Below are 23,064 nucleotides of genomic sequence, written 5' to 3'. Positions count from 1 at the left end.
AATATAAGAGCTAAAGCCATAAAACTCTTAGAAAAAAACATAGGGTAAATCTTCATGACCTTGAATTTGGCAATGAATTCTTAGGTATGGCCCCAAAAGCACAAGGAACAAAAGAGAAAGTAGATATATTAGACTTCATCAACATTAAAAACTTTTCAAATCAAAGGACCTTATCAAGAAAGTGAAATAACTCACAGAATGGAAAAAAAATGTTAGCAAAGCACATATCTGATAAAGATCTTGTACCCAGAATATATAAAGAATTTTTACAACTCCACAAGAAAAAAAATACAATTTTTAAGATGGGCAAAAAACTGAAATGGACATTTCTCCAAATGGCCAACAAACACATGAAAAGATGCTCAGCATAAATAGTCATTAGGAAAATGGAAATCAAAACCACTATGAGGGGCTTCCCTGGTGGCGCAGTGGTTGAGAGTCCGCCTGCCGATGCAGGGGACACGGGTTCGTGCCCCGGTCTGGGAAGATCCCACATGCCGCGGAGCGGCTGGGCCCATGAGCCATGGCCGCTGAGCCTGCGCGTCCGGAGCCTGTGCTCCTCAACGGGAGAGACCACAACAGTGAGAGGCCCGCGTACCGCAAAACAAAAACAAAAAACAAAACAAAAAACCACTATGAGGTACCACTTCTCATCCACTAGGATGGCGACCCTCAAGAAAGTGAAAAATAGCAAATCTTGGTGAGGATGTGGAGAAATTGAAACCCTTACATATCACTAGTGGGAAGGCAATGGTTTAGCCACTGTGGAAGACAGTTTGGTGGCGCCTCAAAGAGTTAAACATAGAATTATTAAGTGACCCTACAATTCTGCTCTTGGGTAGGTACCCAAAATAATTGAAAATAGCTACTCAAACAATAATACATATTATCTTTTATATAATATTATATACTATCTTTTCTATCATCAGAATCCTTGCACAGGTAAAATCTAAAAAAAGACATAATGCTGTGAAAGATTTTTGTAAACTATAACATTGCCTTCCAGAACAAAGTTAAATAATACCATGAATTTTCTAATGCCTGACTCCAGAACAAACTTAACATGATAAAAATTCTCAGAGGAGACACTTACATTTTTCTCCACATGGAGAATCTCCCTTCCATAGTCTTTGGTTGCAGCTAAGCCAGCTCCTTCGTAGTCACAAGCATGCTGAACAGCCTTAGAAACAGCCCTACCAAGTAGAGCTCAGTCTCAAACACATACACATCTATGATAGAAAAATGATTCATGAAGGAAATTGTCTCTGGATTCCTCTCTAGTGCTCACTGGTGCTTTCTGCACCAGTGTCTCTCTGTTTCTCTCTCTCTCTCTCTCTCCCTTCCTCCCTCTCTCATACATGTGCGCACACACACACACACACACACACACACACACACACAAAATCTCCTTCTAGTCTTCCTCCCTCCTTTAAAGATCATTCTTGGGAACTCTACTCAGTACTCTGTAATGACCTATATGGGAAAAAAATCTAATGAGTGGATATATGTATAACTGATTCACTTTGCTGTACACCTGAAACTAACACAATATTGTAAATCAACTATCCTCCAATAAATTTTTTTAAAAAATTAAGCATAATTCAAAGAAAGTTCATTCTTTTAAGAGGAAAAAAAAATGACCTAATAAAAAAGAAGCAAAAAAAAAGGAAGCAAAAGAGAATATTTTTTCTAAAAGCCCATCCTGTTGGCCTCTGCTTAAGATCCCACCCATGTGTTAAGTCACATTTTATTCCTCTAATTTCCTTGAAGCCTTTCTTAATTGTCCCAACCTTGTTGGCCTCTCCCTTCCTTTAACCCTAACAGCAGTTACAGTCCATATTCTGCATTTCCACAAATAGTGGGATTTCCTTCTCAATAACACTCCCACCCATGTTCTTTTGTGCATTATTGTTCCATCTCTTGAGTGATTCTTCATCCATAACATCTTCACCTACGAAGTCTCTACTCTGCAGAATATCGTCAAAGATAATAAAATGGTTTTCAATGAGTATCACATCTGCCAAACAGAAAGGGTTAAGTAAGTAATTCCTCTTCACTCCCTCCCTTTTGTATCTCCAATGGCCAGCAGAGCTTTTGGGTAAAGATTAAATGTGTCAATAAACAGGATAAAGAGTATTGATGGATTCTACCCATTTCATAATCTGATCTTTTCTATTCCCTTTGGCATTATAGAGTTTTTCAAAGCTATGGAAAAAGAACCCAGTGCTCTTTATACTGCACCCCTCAATTAATTTCCCCTCACTATTGTCCTGCTTAATTATATAGGGCCTGTTTAGGCCCATCTCCTGTGATTAGCTGATTCAAAGGCTTGTTGGTGGATTTCATTTAAATTTCAACTTTTAGGGCTAATTGATAATGTCATTAAAGTAACCAGTTCAGGAAAGCTGCCAATGTGTATACTATGAATTCATCACTGGTGAAAGCCCTTATTCTGCCAAGCGTGCACAGAATGTATAAAATATTCAGAATGGAAGCTGAGTTGCTCACGCAGCAGAAAATATCCCAGCAGATCTGCAGCTCGGCACAGAACAGCAGGCAAAGACTTGAGCCCAGAAAACTCTATCACACAGGCCTAGTATTTCTATTTATGGTAAAAGAGGAGAAGAAACTCTTGGCTGGGCTTAAATCATGACCTGAAATCTAGGTACAGTGAGAAGCTCGGTGAGTGAACGTGAGCCTCTTACTCATGAATGTGGTGAGAGCCTAACAACCACCCTGCAGTCCCTGAGCCCTCCAGACTTGATGACTGTTCTCAGAGGGAGGGACGTCAGTTACCCTATTTCACCCCCAATCTCAGCCACTCACAGCAACCAGCCATTCTAATGGTCTGCATGTCCTATGGCCAAGCCATAGAGATCACAATCTTTACACAACAGAATATTAGACTAGTGACCTTCTCGTGCCTTGTGGTCATTTTCTCCAAAAATGCAGTGCTGGCTACTGAGAAACTCATGCTTTCAAACAAGAAGAGCTTTTCTCAAGGTCACATATAAGTGGGTGGTAAAGGTGTTGGAAAACCCATTGCATTGAAGCAACTAACATAATTAAAGCATCTGTGTGTTGTGATTTCTGCAGTACATACTGGAAAACCTTCCTTCCTTCCTTCTACATTAGAATTCCTTCCTGTCGGAAACTCCTGAAAGTGAACAACCGAATTTTACTCTTTAATTGGAAATAAGGATCAGAATTGCAGTCGCACGTAGGATAGGTGATCCAGTAACTTACATTTGCACCAGAAAAAAAAAAAAATCACAAAGCCCCTCCCCCCAGATCATGAGCCTCTTCATGCAGTCAAGAAGCTGTAATGGTAGATGACATGCATTGATTCTTCATCTATTACTAGTCAAAGACAGCACTCATTAATTATAGCAGAGCACAGCTTAGAAATGCAATGTTAAAGAACAGGCAGAGAGAGACAAAAGCAAATTGGCTTCTAGAAACAGCAATTTCTATTTAAGAGTTTTAATTTCTGCTCTTTTAAACTCTTTAAATTAAAGGTGCACAGGATAACCAATAAACAAACTGACTTTGAAGATTCTGGTTGAAGGTAAAAATGGAGCCCACCTTTTTAACACTCCCTGCCTCTCAAATCCTACTAATATGATAAAAGGAATGTAAAAAAGGTTTCAAAAGCTACACCTGTAGATCCTAAACCCAGGCGACAGTGTTCACATGTGCAAAATTTCAAGGGATTTTTGCAAGAAACAGTGCTGGCAAGGCCATGGAAGGGAGTCTCCTGACCGGCATCTGGATCACTGCATGAAGAGAAATCCTGCCTTGACTGAGGGGGAAGCAGGGAGCCTGGGCAATAAGGTTAGACCAGGGGACAATCTATGGCCCAACCACTGTCTCTGGAAAAGCATGTCAGTGCTGACACAAGAACAAATGTCTGCACTGCCCCTCCTGACTTTCATCTGGCAGGACTTTGGGCTCAGTACGAGAGTGGGGGTCAGTAAGAGTCAACCAATGAGAAAATTCAACCAGGTTGCAAGTGAAGAAACAATAAAGATCAAAATCCATCACTTCCTTATGCCCCAGCAATAAGAACATACAGTTAGACCTTTAAACAACTGGAAGTTATTGGCACCGACACCCATGCAAATGAAAATCCAACTATAATTTTACAAAGGGTCCAGAGCCCTCCATATCCTGGGTTCCAGCATCCGAAGAGTCCATCAGTTGCAGATCATTTATATTGTAGTAAGCATTTATTGAAAAAAAATCTGCCTATAACTGGACCCACACAGTTCAATCTAACCCCTGTTATTCAAGTGTCAATTGTACCCTAAAAGGAAAAAAGACCTCATTTACAATAACAATGTAAATTCTGGTAAATTCAAGAGTAAAAGGTAGAAAATTGAGCCTTAAAATTTTTTAAATAGTTTATCAAATACATAAAAGAGTTTTATTATAAAATACATATTAGAAGGAAATGGAAGTGTTTATCTATATAATATCATTTATATAATATTAATTCTTCTAAAATATAACCCTAAAGGCAACATCTTAAAGGAAAAGAGCAGCTCAAAAACACAAATCCATTTAATAGTCAGATATTAAATAAAATTTCCATAAATAACTAAATTTTAAAATTTCAATAAAATATTAAAATATTGGAGGATATAATGAAATCTGTATGACAAATCCATCCTATATAAAGAATGCTAGGACATTAATATGAGGAAAATAAAGTCTTTGAACTCTTCAACAAAACACTAATGGCCCTTAAATATATGAATAAAGTGTTTAAGCATACCATAAGCAAATAATACTAAAACCCTGAAATATAATTTTTTAAATACCAAACAGACTGCATGCAAATTATAACTCATGAATGGCAAGAGTCAGAAAAATGGGAACTGCCATGCCTATGAGAATATAAATTGACACAATCTTTCTTTAGCACAATTTGAATATATATGTATTCAATAAATATCTTTAAAATGGGCACATCTCTTTTACAGTCCCATGACTAGGGAATGATTCTAATAAAATAAGTACAAATATATCCAAAGATGTAGTCAAAGCCTTTCAATTATAGTACTGTTTAAAATTGCAAAATATCACATACACACACACAAATGGTAACCATATGAGGTGATGTATGTGTTAACTAACCTTCTTGTGTTAATCATTTTGCAGTAATACATATATCAAATCACCACATTGTACAACTTAAACTTATACAATGTTATATGCCAGTCATATTTCAATAAAGCTGGAAAAAAATTTTCAGTTAAAAAAATTCAAAAAAGTAAAATGGCAAAAAATTAGAAATAATCTAAATGTTCAAGCTTAGGGCCTGATAAAAGTCATGAAGTTATATGTAGTCCATAAAAAGTATATGATAAAAATATCGTAATAATAGAAAATGTATTTTATGAGAAAATTGCATATTTAAAAATTGTAAGTAAGAGTAAGAGATACAAACTATTACGTAGAAAATAAGCTACAAGGATATATTATGCAACATGAGGAATATAGCCAATATTTTATAATAACTATAAATGGAGTATAACCTTTAAAAATTGTGAATCACTATATTGTACACATGTAACATATAATGTACAGCAACTGTACTTCAGAAAAAAATTAAAATAAAAAATAAAAACTGTAGATGTGTTGTAATTTAATTCTGTTACTATGCACTTATTCATTCAATCACAAATTTACAGCCCTGCAAAATTTGCATTTTCATGGAAATCTATGTATCTTATATCTAACAACATATATATTTAGAGGGCTACTGATCAAAATGGTAATAGTGATTATCTCAAGCTGACTGAATCTAAGTTTCTTATTTTTCTATAGTAAATCTGTGAAAATAAAATAATTTTAAATGACACATAGAAAGTAATAATGACAAGATTGAATTAAGTCAAATTACCAGTTACTTCATAGGATTTTAAACACTAGTGATTGAACCCAAACATTTGCTTTGAAATAAGCTTCCATACATAGTCCACAATTAAATTAACAGTTTATTTTGCATAATTATTTTGACTGAATTAATACTTTGATTAAAACTTTTCCCCCACAAATGGGTTTGAATAAAAAATAAGGAGAACTTGATCAAAAATGGTGGTGAGATAGGTTAAAATAAATTTGTATTGGAGATGCATGTTTTTCTCCCAGCAACTCTCCCTTTTCTATGCAATGATTCCTCAGTAGAGTAACCAAATGCAAAACGCATTTCCCACAAATTCAATTGAGATTCAAGGGATATTCCTTACAGATATATGTAAATAACATTAAAACTTTCTTTTAAAATGAACAACAATAATAGAGTCTTCAAATTTTAAAAAGATACAGATTCAGTCCCACTCTCACTTATAGAGTACTTATTCATGGATGATTAGAAAAATGACAGCTTGTGCACTCAGAGCCTTTTGTATAAATATCACTTATTCTAGATTGCTATCCTTGCATTTTCTCCCAAGCTGCTTAAAAGACTTTGTATTTAACATCATTTCCATACCCTTCCTTCACTCACTTATCCTGATTTAGTTGGAATACATCTCAAGGAATGTATGTATTCTGGGTTCTAATTTCAGTACCATCAGCTGGATTTTCACCCTTGAACCCCTTATTTAACCTCTTAGGAGAGGGTACACATGTATCTGAGAACTATTAAAGTATTGTTAAATAGTATGCCTCATTTCCACAATGTGTGTCAGACTAATTTTTAATTCAGAAAAAGAACATGGTTACCATAACGCTGAAGTTCATTTTTCTTAATCTATAAGAGAAAGTGAACAACAGTCCTTTTTCAAACAGGGATCTTCCAAAATAGTTAATGAACATATACTGTATTATTTTTCAAAGCTAAGCACTCCTACATGGAACATGAGGGTTACATAGAAGCAAATTGCATCATACCTGCTTTCAAGTTGGAGAAAGAAAATAAAGCATAAAAAAGGAGACCTAATATTTACTCACGTGTTACGACACTGTGTAACGTGAGACGCACCACCCCAGAATCCCTGTAAGGACTACATTGACACCTGTTTTGCAGATTGAGAAATCGTAGCACAGAAAAGATGATAACTGGCATATGCCCAAGGCCCCAAGAGAGTGATCAGTAAAACATTCTTACAAATAAAGAAGGACAGAAAATATTTTAAAATTTAGAATTCATACCTACCTTATATCAAGTCTGCCAGTTACTCTTAAATACTCCAATATGAAATTGCTGGGGTGTTTCTTCCATCCTCTGATTTTCCTTAAATTGGTAGTATTGGACTTAGGTATCCATGCTTCAGCTGGCCACTCATCTAATCCCTTTGTTGCTAGAAAGCCCTCTCACCTGTGAAAATAAGATTATTATAGAATGACAATTATCCCCTCTTCCTCCATTTCCATTATCATTCCCTACCTCTGCGTTTCAAAGATTTTGCAGCAAATCTTGAAAACAATGACCATCTGGCCATTTTTAGTCAATCCTTGACAGGCTTCTGAGACATCAATAAAAAGTAAAAGGCATTTCACTCACTAGCTATATTGAAATTTAAAAAGTGCTTGTGCAACTGCATTTATATTCATATATGTGCATGTATGTATGTATCAGTCTTTTGGGAAACAGGCATCCTAACAAGTTTGGACAGAGGAGTCTGAAGCCATGTGATTTGGTTACTCATCTTTCAACCTACAATTTTCAGTGAGAGATCCTAAGTTTTATAGTGATTTTACCCAGACTCCTCTCCACCTCTCAAAAATAAGAGACAAACCATGAAAATGTCCCTGACATCAGGGAAGATCTTTATTTAGGACTTGGTTTCTTGAATGCCTACTCTTTTCTCAAAACCTCCCCCATCCCAATTTACCTGATTGTGCTTTTCTCCATCTGCCAATCATGATGATACCCTCCTCACAAGCCCCCGATTCACACCCACACCCTACTAGGGAGGCTCTGCTTTCTTTATTAGGCTGACACCCTTTCCACATCCTTTCATTCTCCCGAAAAACTCAGACAAGAATCAGACACATTTACTTCATGGTTGCCATACTTCCTCTGCCCTACTAGTCTCTCTCTCTTGTTTGTTGTTGTTGTTGTTTGTTTGTTTTTGTTTTTCCAACAAGTCCCTCGGCTTATTGCACACAACACAGGTTAGTCAAAGTAGTGAACATCCAAAGGGGATAACGAACCACACCAAGGAGAAGTCTAAGAAAGAAATGTCTCAGCACCAGCAGCAATCTCTGGTCCAGCAGCGGGTCTCGAGACAAGCATGAGTGGGCAGTTGCCTTCTGCTCCCACAGATCCTCCAGCATCATCAGCCTGGAACAGCTCTCAGCTGGGTGGAGTCATGTCCTCCAGCAAAGAACCTTCAAGTTGCTGGGTTCAGTGGTGTCATTTGAAGGAGTCTGCCAGTAGCGTATAATGGTTACGTGTCTCATTGTCGCTTATAGTCTCTCTTAATAGTGCCCAAATCACATGGCATCAAACTTTTCTGTTCAAACTAGTTAGGATACCTGTTTCCAAAAAGACTGATACATACATACATAAACACATACATACATACATACCGTAATCTCTCTCTCTGCCTCTCACGCCCAGTTACATCTTCAAATTCCCTCATCTATTGCTTCTTTCCCATCAGTGTTTATGATCTCTCCTTTCCTTCACAGCCATACTTTTTTTAAAAAAAAGCATCCTGAGACTCAGGATCCTCAGATTTCATTCACTCCTCAACCCATTATAAACTGGCCTCTTCTACCACAATCCACTGGAAACTGCTCCTGATCAGGTTGCCAGAAATCTAGTAAAATTCAGTGACTAAGTTCATCTGCACTATCTAATTCTTTGACCATATCATTTATCTTTAAAAATACGTGCAATAATTTTTTAATATTAAAAGTCAGCAATGTTCAAAGACTGAATTCACTTATTCTTGTATGTGGCTGGATGTTGTGTTTTAGGGCTGGACAAATGTTTCATTAAGGAATTGAATAAAGACATGGGTATTTCATAGATTATTGCCAATTTAATGTTTGCACCATTATATCATCAGTAAGCACTATTTATATTGTTATAATCATATTTTGAAATAATTTTTCAGTTCCATTTGAGAGTAAGTAATGCAAAATTAGACAATTTTGAGTCATTGTAGTTCCCACATTTTTTCTTTTTATTAATTCCAATCTGGAGAAAATTTGCTTTTCTAACCAAATAGAAAATGTAAGTATTAATAAAATTTTTATACAACACTAGATTCAAATGTATTTTACATATCACATTAAACACTGTAATGGAACCACATGTGATAAATTGTTATCATTATACAGTATATTACAAAATATTTTAATTCCATCATATAAATAATCACATCTCATTTACCATATCTTAAAACAATACCTAAATCCATATATTATTTTTGTTATTCTTGCTCAAATTTTTAATGCTAGACAATCAAATGAAAAACAAAATTATCAAAATGTTGTTCAATGTGTTCGACTCTTCTCAGCTAAGACTATACCTTAAACTATTATAGCCAGAAAATAGCATAAATAGAATTTACCACCAGTATTTCTTTTTTAACATCTTTATTGGAGTATAATTGCTTTACAATAGTGTGTTAGTTTCTGCTTTATAACAAAGTGAATCAGCTATACATATACATATATCCCCATATCTCCTCCCTCTTGCATCTCCCTCCCACCATCCCTACCCCAACCCTCTAGCTGGTCACAAAGCACTGAGCTGATCTCCCTGTACTATGCGGCTACTTCCCACTAGCTATCTAGTTTATATTTGGTAGAATATGTAAGTCCATGACACTCTCTCACTTTGTCCCAGCTTACCCTTCCCCCTACCTGTGTCCTCAAGTCCACTCTCTACATCTGCGTTTTTATTCCTGTCCTGGCCCTAGGTTCTTCATAACCATTTTTTGTTTTTCTCTTTCTGACTTACTTCACTCTGGATGACAGACTCTAGGTCCATCCACCTCACTACAAATAACTCAATTTCGTTTCTTCTGATGGCTGAGTAATATTCCATTGTATATTTGTGCCACATCTTCTTTATCCATTCATCTGTCGATGGACAGTTAGGTTGCTTCCATGTCCTGGCTATGGTAAATAGAGCTGCAATGAACATTGTGGTACATGATTTTTTGAATTATGGTTTTTTCAGGGTATATGCCCACTAGTGAGATTGATGGGTCATATGGTAGTTCTATTTTTAGTTCTTTAAGGAACCTCCATACTGTTTTCCATAGTGGTTGTATCAATTTACATTCCCACCAACAGTGCAAGAGAGTTCCCTTTTCTCCACACCGTCTCCAGCATTTATTGTTTGTAGATTTTTTCATGATGGCCATTCTGACTGCTGTGAGGTGATACCTCATTGTAGTTCTGACTTGCATTTCTCTAATGATTAGTGATGTTGAGCATCTTTTCATGGGTTTGTTGGCAATCTATATATCTTCTTTGGAGAAATGTATATTTAGGTCTTCTGCCCATTTTTGGATTGGGTTGTTTGTTTTTTTTGATATTGAGCTGCTTGTATATTTTGGAGATTAATCCTTTGTCAGTTGCTTCATTTGCAAATATTTTCTCCCATTCTGAGGGTTTACTTTTCATCTTCTTTATGGTTTTCCTTGCTGTGCAAAAGCTTTGAAGTTTCTTTAGGTCCCATTTGTTTATTTTTTGTTTTTATTTCTATTTCTCTAGGAGGTAGGTTAAAAAAGGATCTTGCTGTGATTTATATCATAGAGTGTTCTGCCTATATTTTCCTCTAAGTTTTATAGTGTCTGACCTTACATTTAGGTCTTTAATCCATTTTGAGTTTATTTTTGTGTATGGTGTTAGGGAGTGTTCTAAGTTATTTCTTTTACATGTAGCTGTCCAGTTTTCCCAGCACCACTTATTGAAGAGGCTGTCTTTTCTCCATTGTACATTCTTGCCTCCTTTATCAAAAATAAGGTGACCATATGTGCGTGGGTTTATCTCTGGGCTTTCTATCCTGTTCCATTGATCTATATTTCTGTTTTTGTGCCAATACCATACAGTCTTGATTACTGTAGCTTTGTATTATAGTCTGAAGTCCAGAAGCCTGATTGCTGCATGTTCATTTTTATTTCTCAAGATTGCTTTGACTATTCAGGGTCTTTTGTGTTTCCACACAAATTGTGAAACTTTTTGTTCTAGTTCTGTGAAAAACGTCAGTGGTAGCTTCATAGGGACTGCAATAAATCTGTAGATTGCTTTGGGTGGTATAGTCATTTTCACAATGTTGATTCCTCCAATCCAAGAACATAGTATATCTCTCCATCTGTTTGTATCATCTTTAATTTCTTTCATCAGTGTCTTATAGTTTTCTGCATACAGGTCTTTTGTCTCCTTAGGTAGGTTTATTCCTAGGTATTTTATTCTTTTTGTTGCAATGGTAAATGCAAGTGTTTCCTTAATTTCTCTTTCAGATTTGTCATCATTATTGTATAGGAATGCAAGAGATTTCTGTGTATTAATTTTGTGTCCTGCTACTTTACCAATTCATTGATTAGCTCTAGTAGTTTTCAGGTAGAGACTTTAGGATTCTCTATATATAGTACCATGTCATCTACAAACAGTGACAGCTTTACTTCTTTTCTGATTTGTATTCCTTTATTTCCTTTTTTTTCTCGGATTCCTGTGGCTAAAACTTCCAAAACTATGTTGAATAATAGTGCTGAGAGTGGGCAACCTTGTCTTGTTCCTGCTTTTAGTGGAAGTGGTTTCAGTTTTTCACTATTGAGAACGATGTCGGCTGTGGGTTTGTAATATACTGCCTTTATTAAGTGCCCTCTAGGCCTATTTTCTGGAGGGTTTTTATCATGAATGAGTGCTGAGTTTTGTCGAAAGCTTTTTTCTGCATCTATTGAGATGATCATATGGTTTTTCTCCTTCAATTTGTTACTGTGGTTTATCACATTGATTGATTTGCATATATTGAAGTATCCTTGCATTCCTGGGATAAACCCCACTTGATCATGGTGTATGATCCTTTTAATGTGCTGTTGGGATTCTGTCTGCTAGTATTCTGTTGAGGATTTTTTTTTTTTTTTTTTGCGGTACGCACAGGCTCAGTGGCCATGGCTCACGGGCCCAGCCACTCTGTGGCATGTGGGATCTTCCCGGACCGGGGCACAAACCCGTGTTCCCTGCATAGTGGTCCCCTCAACCACTGCACCAGCAGAGAAGCCCCCATATATTGGAGTATAGTTGATTACCAATGTTGTTAGTTTCAGGGGTACAGAAAAGTGATTCAGTTATACATATACATGTATCCATTCTTTTTTTTTTAACATCTTTATTAGAGTATAATTGCTTTACAATGGTGTGTTAGTTTCTGCTTTACAAAAAAGTGAATCAGCTATACGTATACATATATCCCCGTATCTCCTCCCTCTAGCGTCTCCCTCCCACCCTCCCTATCCCACCCCTCTAGGTGGTCACAAAGCCCCGAGCTGATCTCCCTGTGCTATGCAGCTGCTTCCCACTAGCTATCTATTTTACATTTGGTAGTGTATATATGTCCGTGCCACTCTCTCACTTCGGCTATTCAAAGTCTTTTTTCCCATTTAGGTTGTTACATAATATTGAGCAGAGTTCCCTGTGCTATACAGTAGGTCCTTGTTGGTTATCAATTTTAAATATGGCAGTATGTACATGTCAATCCCAAACTCCCTAACTATCCCTCCCCACCACCAGTCCCCCACTCCTATAACCATAGTTTCGTTCTCTAAGTTTGTGAGTCTGTTTCTGTTGTGTAAATAAGCTCATTTATATCAATTTTTTTTTAGATTCCACATATAATTGATATCATAAGATATTTCTCCTTCTCTGACTCGCTCCACTCAGTACGACAATCTCTGGGTCCATCCATGTTGCTGCAAATGGCACTAGCTATTTATATATAATTTTTAATCTGAAATAAAATAGTCCTCAAGTGTCTGGTGCTTCATAGGGTCCTGAGATGATTAGAGCCTGAGAGAAGCAGCAGCAAACAGGAGGGGATTATGTAACAAATCCTCCTGGATGGAGTGCAGTGCTAGAAGTGAACTAAGGACATCCTCCTCAGGAGAAAACCAGAAGGAAAGATTCTCAGGGAGATAAATTTCCATAGCCTCCGTGTTCTCTGTTTTCTTTTCCACACAATGGTTAACATCCCTTAAAACATGCCACTCAGTCTCAGAGGCATTCCTGAAGCACTAACGCTTAATGAACTTAGCTGTGACTCACTCCAATAGCTCCCAGAGTAAAAGGTTCTCTGGAAAATGTTAGGTGCTTTCCACAAAGGGGACACTTTCTGAAAAATGAAGTAAGTTAGAACGTAGCTAACAGAATCACACTTGTTACCATAGTTAAGAATTTACATAATACATATAGGTGCCATTTAGTGTACCAAAGAAGTCTATTATAGATATTAAAATTGCATGCTTTGGAGCTGGGTAACTCTTGTGCAAATACCCCCTCTGCCAGTGACTGGATTTGTGAAGGTGGCGGGTATTTCTCCTTTCTGGACCTCAGTTTTCTCATCTAAATACTGTAGATCATGGTCCTACATTGTTGGGTTTTTCCAAATATTCAGTTTATTATTACACAGAAAGCCATTAGTAAGTGCCTGACACAAAGTAAGTGTGTAATAAATGTTAAGTATAATGATTATAATGTGTAAGGAACTGAGGAAAGAGCTGAAAGAGCACAAGATTTATATGGCTTAATTCTCATTCTCAAGGAATGAATTTAAACAAAATTCAAATGAAAGGATAATTAGTTCTTAATGGGCCTTTATCAGCTAGTTTCTGCCGTGTAACAAATCATCCCCCAAATTTATAAAATCACCTCACGTTGCACCTGTATCACGGCTCCTCATTCCTCTCTCCCTTTCCACTCTTCTCCCACCCCAAGTACATCTCAGTGTGTCTTTTTCCAGGCTCTAATTCCAAATGTAGCTATGCCCCTACATTTTCTTAGGTAAAAACCATCATTATTTTCAGCACAAAGGATCTTCAGTTTAACAAGTTCCACTCTTCTGAGACAGCAGTTGTGTGTTTTTAATCCTGTTATTAGATAGAGTTTTTATTATTTTGTAAGCATTGTTCTCTTTTAATAAAAGGAAAATCAGCAGTGGCACCAAAGTTGTAGAGCCAAAAAAAAAAAAAAAAGCATTATAACTGGATTTAACATAACACGCTGATATATTCAAAACCATATAAAAATCATGTCCTGAAACCCAAACCATCCTCCTCGTTGATCTTAGTAAATAAAAAGTAAATAGTCCTATTCCTAAATGCTCCTCAAAAGGCCTAGCATAAGAGAATGTGAGACTAGTGCCACTCTGAATAACAGCCCTAAAAGATGACCTCTGAGGACTCAGGGGATCCACAAATACACACATCCACGCTTACGAAATTCCTACGAAAATATCAATATTGAGAATATTAAAATTTGAGTTGACTCCCATGACATTTTTTTCAGCTTTTTTGAGATATAACTAGTACACAAAAACTTGCACGTAATTAATGTATCTAATCTGGTGAGTTTGGACATATGTATATAATCTTATTAACATCACCACAATCCAGGTAATAAACATGCCCACCACCTCCAATGTTTCCTTGTGTCCCTATGGGGTTTTGTTTGTTTTATTTTATTTATGTGTGTGTGATAAGAACACAACATGAGATCTACCTGCTTAACATATTTTTAAGAACACAATACCTTACTGCTAACTATAGGCACTATGTATGGAAAACAGTTTGGAGATTCCTCAGAAAATTAAAAATAAAACTACCATATGATCCAGCAATCCCAATTCTGGGTGTATATCCAAAAGAATTGAAATCAGGATCTCCAAGAGATATCCGTAATCCCATGTTCATTGCAGCATTATTCACAATAGCCAAGACATGAAAGCAACTTAAATGTCCATCAACAGACAAATGATAAAGAAGATGTGGTACATACAGACAATGGAATATTATTCAGCCTTGAAATAAAGAAGGAAATTCTGCCATTTGTGACAATAGGGATGAACCTGGAAGATATAATGCTAAGTGAAATAAGTCAGTCACAGAAGGACAAACACTGCATGATCCCTCTTATATAGGGTATCTAAAATAGTCAAAGATATAGAAGTAGACAAAAGAATAGTGGTTACCAGGGGATAGGGGAAAGGGGAACTTGGTGTTCAATGGCTATAAGGTTACAGTTATACAAGGTGAGTACATTTCAGAGATCTGCTCTACAATATTGTCCTATGACACTTTTCTTGATCACATCTTCACTACTGGCTTTGACATATTAACTGACCCCTAGAAGGATGATCCAGCATTCAATTATTTCCGAATACTTTGTTACAGTATCAGGTAGGTAATAGCTGTATTTCTAAAACAAGCTTGAAGTAAACGGGATTTAACTGATTACTTAAGCTGATCGGATAAATTTACTAGGCAATGAAACCTGCATTAATCTTTTCTAAATTTTTATTTTGTAAAAACTCTGAGACATCCAGCAATCAATAAAAGTAGAATCAATTATCTTTTTATCTCCTTGTATGTTCAGGAAATGAATCAGCAGCTCCAGCAGTGAGGGGCTGCTCAGTTTTATTATGAATCATGATGCAAGCAGTAAAATGTCTGAGAGATGTGGGGAGTTAAGCTGCTAAAGTCTCATTTAAAGTGGAGCAGACAGGGACTTCCCTGGGGGTCCAGTGGTAAAGAGTCCGCCTTACAATGTAGGGGATGCGGGTTCGATCCCTTGGGGCAACAAAGCCTGCACCCCACAACAACTGAGCTCATGCACCTCAATGAGAGAGCCCATGTGCTTCAAACTACAGAGCCCATTCACTCTGGAGCACAAGCACCACAACTAGAGAGAGAAAACCCTGCATGCCACAGCTAAAGAGAAGCCCGCAAACCAAAACAAAGAGCTCACACACCACAATGAAAAAGATACCGCATGCCTCCACAAAGATCCTTAGTGCCGCAACTAAGACCCGCCACAGCCAAAAAAATAAAAAATAAAATAAATAACATTATAAAAAAGAAAATATAATTTTAAAATTAAAAAAATAAAAATAAAATGGAGCAGACAAACAATCATGGCAATTAGTATTTGTGAAATATCTTACCTTTCTCAGGCATTTTCACAACCACTACCATATTTAAATCATCACAGAACACCTGAGACAGGTATTTCCATCTTGAAGATTTCAAGGTACAAAAAGGTTACATGGAGACTCTGGGAGGGCTTATGCCAAGGAGTACTTCCCAGAAATTCTGCTACCAGTGTCGTTGTCCCCACGGTGAGTCACAGCCACCCCTACCTCTGCAGGAGACACTCCAACACTAGCAGCCGTGTTGCTGACAGGGCCATGGCACTGCAGCCAGTGTCATGCCTGGGCCTCTGAGGTGGGAGACACGAGTTCAGGACATTGGTCCACCAGAGACCTCCCGGACCCACATAATATCAATTGGTGAGAGCTTCCCCAGAGATTTCCATCTCAACGCTAAGACCCAACTCTACTCAACGATGAGCAAGCTACAGTGCTGGATACCCTATGCCAAACAATTAGCAAGACAGGAACACAACCACACCCCTTAGCAGAGAGGCTGCCTAAAATCATATCATAAGTTCATAAGTTCATATCATAAGTTCACAGACACCTCAAAACCCACCACCGGATGCAGTCCTGCCCACCAGAAAGACAAGATACAGCCTCATCCAGCAGAACACAGGCACCAGTCCCCTCCACCAGGAAGCCTACACAACCCACTGAACCAACCTTACCCACTGGGGACAGACACCAAAAACAACGGGAACTATGAAGCTGCAGTCTGCAAAAAGGAGACCCCAAACACAGTAAGTTACGCAAAATGAGAAGACAGCAAAACACACAGCAGATAAAGGAGCAAGGTAAAAACCCACCAGACCTAACAAATGAAGAGGAACTAGGCAGTCTACCTGAAAAGGAATTCAGAGTAATAATAGTAAAGATGATCCAAAATCTTGGAAATAGGATGGAGAAAATAAAAGAAACATTTAACAAGGACCTAGAAGAACTAAAGAGCAAACAAACAATGATGAACAACACAATAAATGAAATTAAAAATTCCCTAGAAGGAATCAATAGAAGAATAACTGAGGCAGAAGAATGGATAAGTGACCTGGAAGATAAAATAGTGGAAATAACTACTGCAGAGCAGAATAAAGAAAAAAGACTGAAAAGAAATGACGACAGTCTCAGAGACCTCTGGGACAACATTAAACGCTCCAACATTCGAATTATAGGGGTCCCAGAAGAAGAGGAGAAAGAGAAAGGGACTGAGAAAATATTTGAAGAGATTATAGTTGAAAACTTCCCTAATATGGGAAGGGAAATAGTTAATCGAGTCCAGGAAACACAGAGAGTCCCATACAGGATAAATCCAAGGAGAAACATGCCAAGACACATATTCACCAAACTATCAAAATTTAAGTTCAAAGAAAAAATATTAAGAGCAGCAAGGGAAAAGCAACAAATAATATACAAGGGAATCCCCATAAGATTAAGAGCTGATCTTTCAGAGAAACTAAGCAAGCCAGAAGGGAGTAGCAGGACATATTTAAAGTGAGGAAAGGGAAACACCTACAACCAAGATTACTCTACCCAGCAAGGATCTCATTCAGATTTGACGGAGATATTAAAACATTTACAGACAAGCAAAAGCTAAGAGAATTCAGCACCACCAAACCATCTTTACAACAAATGCTAAAGGAACTTCTTTAGGCAGAAATACAACAGAAGGAAAAGAACTACAATAACAAACCCAAAACAGTTAAGAAAATGGTAATAGGAACATACATATAGATAACTACCTTAAATGTAAATGGATTAAATGCTCCAACCAAAAGACATAGACTGGCTGAAAAACAAGACCTGTATATATGCTGTCTACAAGAGAACCACTTCAGACTAAGGACACATACATACTGAAAGTTAGGGGACGGAAAAAGATATTCCATGCACATGGAAATCAAAAGAAAGCTAGAGTAGCAATTCTCATATCAGACAAAATAGACTTAAAAATAAAGACAGTTACAAGAGACGAAAAAGGAAACTACACAATGATCAAGGGATCAATCCAAGAAGAAGATATAACAATTGTAAATATTTATGCACCCAACATAGGAGCATCTCAATACATAAGGCAAATGGTAACAGGCATAAAAGGGGAAATCGACAGTAACACAATCATAGTAGGGGACTTTAATACCCGACTTTCACCAATGGACTGATCATCCAAAGTGAAAATAAATAAGGAAATACAAGCTTTAAATGATACATTAAACAAGATGGACTTAATTGATATTTATAGGACATTCCATCCAAAAACAGCAGATTACACTTTCTTCTCACATGCTCATGGAATATTTTCCAGGATAGATCATATCTTGGGTCACAAATCAAGCCTTGGTAAATTTAAGAAAATTGAAATTGTATAAAGTATCTTTTCTGACCACAACACTATGAGACTAGATATCGATTACAGGAAAAAAATCTGTAAAAAATACAAACACATGGAGGCTAAACAATACACTACTAAATAAGCAAGAGATCTCTAAAGAAATCAAAGAGGAAATCAAAAAAAACCTAGAAACAAATGACAATGAAAACACAATGACCCAAATCCAATGGGATGGAGCAAAAGCAGTTCTAAGAGGGAAATTTATAGCAATACAATCCTATCTCAAGAAATAAGAAACATCTCAAATAAAGAACCTAACCTTACACCTAAAGCAATTAGAGGAAGAAAAACAAAAATCCCCAAAGTTAGAAGATGGAAAGAAATCATAAAGATCAAATCAGAAATAAATGAAAAAGAATTGAAGGAAACAATAGCAAAGACCAATAAAACTAAAAGCTAGTTCTTTGAGAAGATAAACAAAATTGATAAATCATTAGCCAGACTCATCATGAAAGAAAAGGACAAGACTCAAATCAATAGAATTAGAAATGAAACAGGAGAATAACAAGTGACACTGTAGAAATACAAAGGATCATGAGAGATTGCTACAAGCAATAGTGATGAAAGAAATTAAAGATGATACAAACAGATGGAGAGATATACCATGTTCTTGGATTGGAAGAATCAACATTGTGAAAATGACTATACTACCCAAAGCAATCTACAGATTCAGTGCAATCCCTAACAAACTACCACTGGCATTTTTCACAGAACTAGGACAAAAAAATTCACAATTTGTATGGAAACACAAAAGACACCGAATAGCCAAAGCAATCTTAGAAAGAAAAACGGAGCTGAAGGAATCAGGCTCCCTGACTTCAGACAATACTACAAACTTACAGTAATCAAGACAGTATGGTACTGGCACAAAAACAGAAATATAGAGCAATGGAACAGGATAGAAAACCCAGAGATAAACCCATGCACATATGCTCACCTTCTCTTTGATAAAGGAGGCAAGAATATATAGTGGAGAAAAGACAGCTTCTTCAATAAGTGGTGCTGGGAAAATTGGACAGCTACAATTAAAGGAATGAAATTAGAACACTCCCTAACACCATACACAAAAATAAACTCAAAATGCATTAAAGACCTAAATATAAGGCCAGAAACTATCAAACTCTTAGAGGAAAACATAGGCAGAACACTCTATGACATAAATCACAGCAAGATCCTTTTTGACCCACCTCCTAGAGAAATGGAAATAATAACAAAAAGAAACAAATGGGACCTAATGAAACTTAAAAGCTTTTGCACAGCAAAGGAAACCATAAACATGGCCAAAGACAACCCTCAGAGTGGGAGAAAATATTTGTAAATGAAGCAACTGACAAAGGATTAATCTCCAAAACATGCAAGTAGTTCATGCAGCTCAATATGAAAAAATAAACAACCCAATCCAAAAATGGGCAGAAGACCTAAATAGACATTTCTCCAAAGAAGATATACAGATGGCCAACAAACACATGAAAGGATGCTCAACTGATTCATCCTTTGATTACTAATCATTAGAGAAATGCAAATCAAAAGTACAATGAGGTATCACCTAACACTGGTTAGAAAGGCCTTGATCAAAAATTCTACAAACAATAAATGCTGGAGAGGGTGTGGAGAAAAGGGAACCCTCTTGCACTGTTGGTGGGAATGTAAATTGATACAACCACTATGGAGGACAGTATGGAGTTTCCTTAAAAAACTAAAAATAGAACTACCATATGTCCCAGCAATCCCACCACCGGGCACATACCCTGAATAAACCATAATTCAAAAAGAGTCATGTACCACAATGTTCATTGCAGCTCTATATACAATAGCCAGGACATGGAAGCAACCTAATTGTCCATTGACAGATGAATGGATAAAGAAGATGTGGCACATATATATAATGGAATATTATTCAGCCATAAAAAGAAACGAAATTGAGTTATTTGTAGTGAGGTGGATGGACCTAGAGCCTGTCATGCAGAGTGAAGTAAGTCAGAAAGAGAAAAATAAATACTGTATGCTAACACATATATATGGAATCAAAAAAGAAAAAAGATGGTGCTGAAAAACCTAGGCACAGGACGGGAATAAAGACGCAGACGTAGAGAATGGACTTGAGGACATGGGGAGGGAGAAAGGTAAGATGGAACGAAGTGAGAGAGTGGCATGGACATATATACAATACCAAACGTAAAATAGATAGCTAGTGGGAAGCAGACGCATAGCTCAGGGAGATCAGCTCGGTACTTTTTGTCCACCTAGAGGGGTGGGAGGGAGACGCAAGAGGGAGGAGATATGGGGATATATGTATATGTACAGATGATTCACTTTGTTATACAGCAGACTTTGTTATACTAACGCACCATTGTAAAACAATTATACTCCAGTAAAGATGTTTAAAAAAAAGATTAAATGACTTTACAAAAGACACATAGAGACCCCTGGCAGACTCCTGGTTCCACGCGTAAGGTTCTTCCCCATTTTACTGTTTCATGGCAGAATCCATAAAGTTACTATTGCATTTTGTCTCTTCCTAATGAAATATGTTCTCACAAATGGTTATCAGAAATGCAATCTCCGAGGGCTTCCCTGGTGGCGCAGTGGTTGAGAGTCCGCCTGCCGATGCAGGGGACATGGGTTTGTGCCCCAGTCCGGGAAGATCCCACATGCCGTGGAGCGGTTGGGCCCATGAGCCATGGCCGCTGAGCCTGCGCGTCCGGAGCCTGTGCTCCGCAACGGGAGAGACCACAGCAGTGAGAGGCCCGCGTACCACTAAAAAAAAAAAAAAAAAAGAAAGAAATGCAATCTCCTTGCAAACATTACCTTTCTTGATGGTTTTTAGTTCTTAATCATACAACTTGCCATAATCGTATTTGACCAGATATAATTAATTTCCCTAACAAATTAAGAATAATGGGTTTTTATAAATGCTGTTGGGTATTTTAAAATCATAAATTTTAGGCAACTATAACTAAGATTAGCTAATTCTCTGCAATATCAATTATCACAAATACATGAAAGCAATTCTCAGTTACTCACTCAGATCATCATGGTTAATTTTTTAAATCTAAAATTGTTTCTTTCTTTCTCTGAGCACACTTCAGATTACATCACCCTAATCAGGGAATACAAATGAAAATGAATATTGGCTTAAAAGAAAATATAATTAGGAAAAAAGACATAATTTATATGTCCTATATTCAAATACCTTTTGCTACTTTATTCCAACTGAGTTAATAATCAAAGTTTGATGGACAGAAATAAAAAGTTATTCAAATAACATATACAAACATACATATATATACATAACAAATATATGTGGTAGATACACACACATACACACACACACACACACACGTGAGTTCATTCTAAAATTTCCAATGACAACCACAGAGGGTTTATTTTAGTCTTTCCCCTTTCTGCATCTGACAGGGAGAAATCTAGCTCACATTGTCCTCAATATATTTATTTGATGGCCCAGTCATAAAATACACAGAAACTAGTTTACTATAGTTAACCCATAGCACTTCAAACAAAGTTACTAGCTCAATATTTATTTATATCTTTAAAAAAATCTTTAGTGTGAGGGCACAGAGTCAAAACACTGAACTCATCAAGTTAAGTTTCCTCTCCATTCAATGTAGCAATGTTATTCATTGAAATACCTTTACACTCAATTTTAGGTGTTCATTTTTATTTTATGGTTATTTTGAGTATGTACAACATTATCACGGTTCCAAGAAGTCAAAACTATCTGATAGGTACAGTTAGAAAAGGGTCATCCTCACCACTTCCACCTCATTCCCATTCTCCCCTGTAGGTTGCCAATCATTATTTTCTAGTTAACTTTTCACACAAGTTTTTTGTAAAATAGATAAATCTATAACGTTATATTTTCCTTTTTTTCTAAACCAAAAGTTTGAGTACTACAGATACTTTTCTGCACTCTGTTTCTTAGAAATCACTTTATATGTGATCATAGAGATCTTCATCATTCTTTTATAGTAGCTGCAAAGTACTATGTCCTACCACACTACGCTTCTAGGTATGGCCATTCAAGATGTTTCAGTATAGTAAATCACAAAAAAGAAATACTGAAACAAATATCCTTGTGCAACTGTAATTTTACATTGTTGGAGATATATCTTTAGGACAAACTCCTAGAAATAGTATTTCTGGGTCAAAATGTAAAATGCATATGTAGATTTCTTAAATATTGTCGTATTCCCCTCCATAAGGATTGTACCAGTTTGCAGTCCTATCAGCGATGTACGAAGGTGCCTAGTTTCCCACATCCTCACCAAAACCTTGGTTAAATTCTTATCTTACACTTCTGAAGGCCAGAAGTCCAAAACTGGCCTTCACTGAGCTTAAATCAAAGTGTAGGGAGGGCTGTGTTCATTCTGGAAGCTCTAGGGGAAAATCCATGTTCTTGCCTTTCTCAGCTTCTAGAGATTTCCTGAATTCATTGGAGCATGCATGCCCCTCTTCCTCCATCGTAGAGGCCAGCAACATCACACCTCTCTTCCTTCTTCTGCCCTCACATCTCTCTCTTTATAACTGCAGCCAC

General features: G+C 36.9%; 1 long non-coding RNA gene across 2 annotated transcripts in view; it reads right to left on the bottom strand.

Moving 5' to 3' along the window:
• Positions 1-966: 966 nt before the first annotated feature.
• LOC307189357 overlaps positions 967-23,064 on the bottom strand; it is a 260,015-nt gene continuing 237,917 nt past the window's right edge. For both annotated transcript variants that reach the window (XR_013829165.1, XR_013829166.1), the window contains exons 5-6: positions 7,166-7,327; positions 967-1,229 (exon numbers count right to left, since the gene is read on the bottom strand). This is a non-coding gene — a long non-coding RNA (uncharacterized lncRNA). The remainder of the gene's footprint in view (positions 1,230-7,165; positions 7,328-23,064) is intronic.

This window comes from Stenella coeruleoalba (genome assembly GCF_951394435.1).
Source record: "Stenella coeruleoalba genome assembly, chromosome: 7".
Classification (NCBI taxonomy): Eukaryota; Metazoa; Chordata; class Mammalia; order Artiodactyla; family Delphinidae; genus Stenella; species Stenella coeruleoalba.
This window is presented reverse-complemented; position numbering and strand designations above follow the sequence as displayed.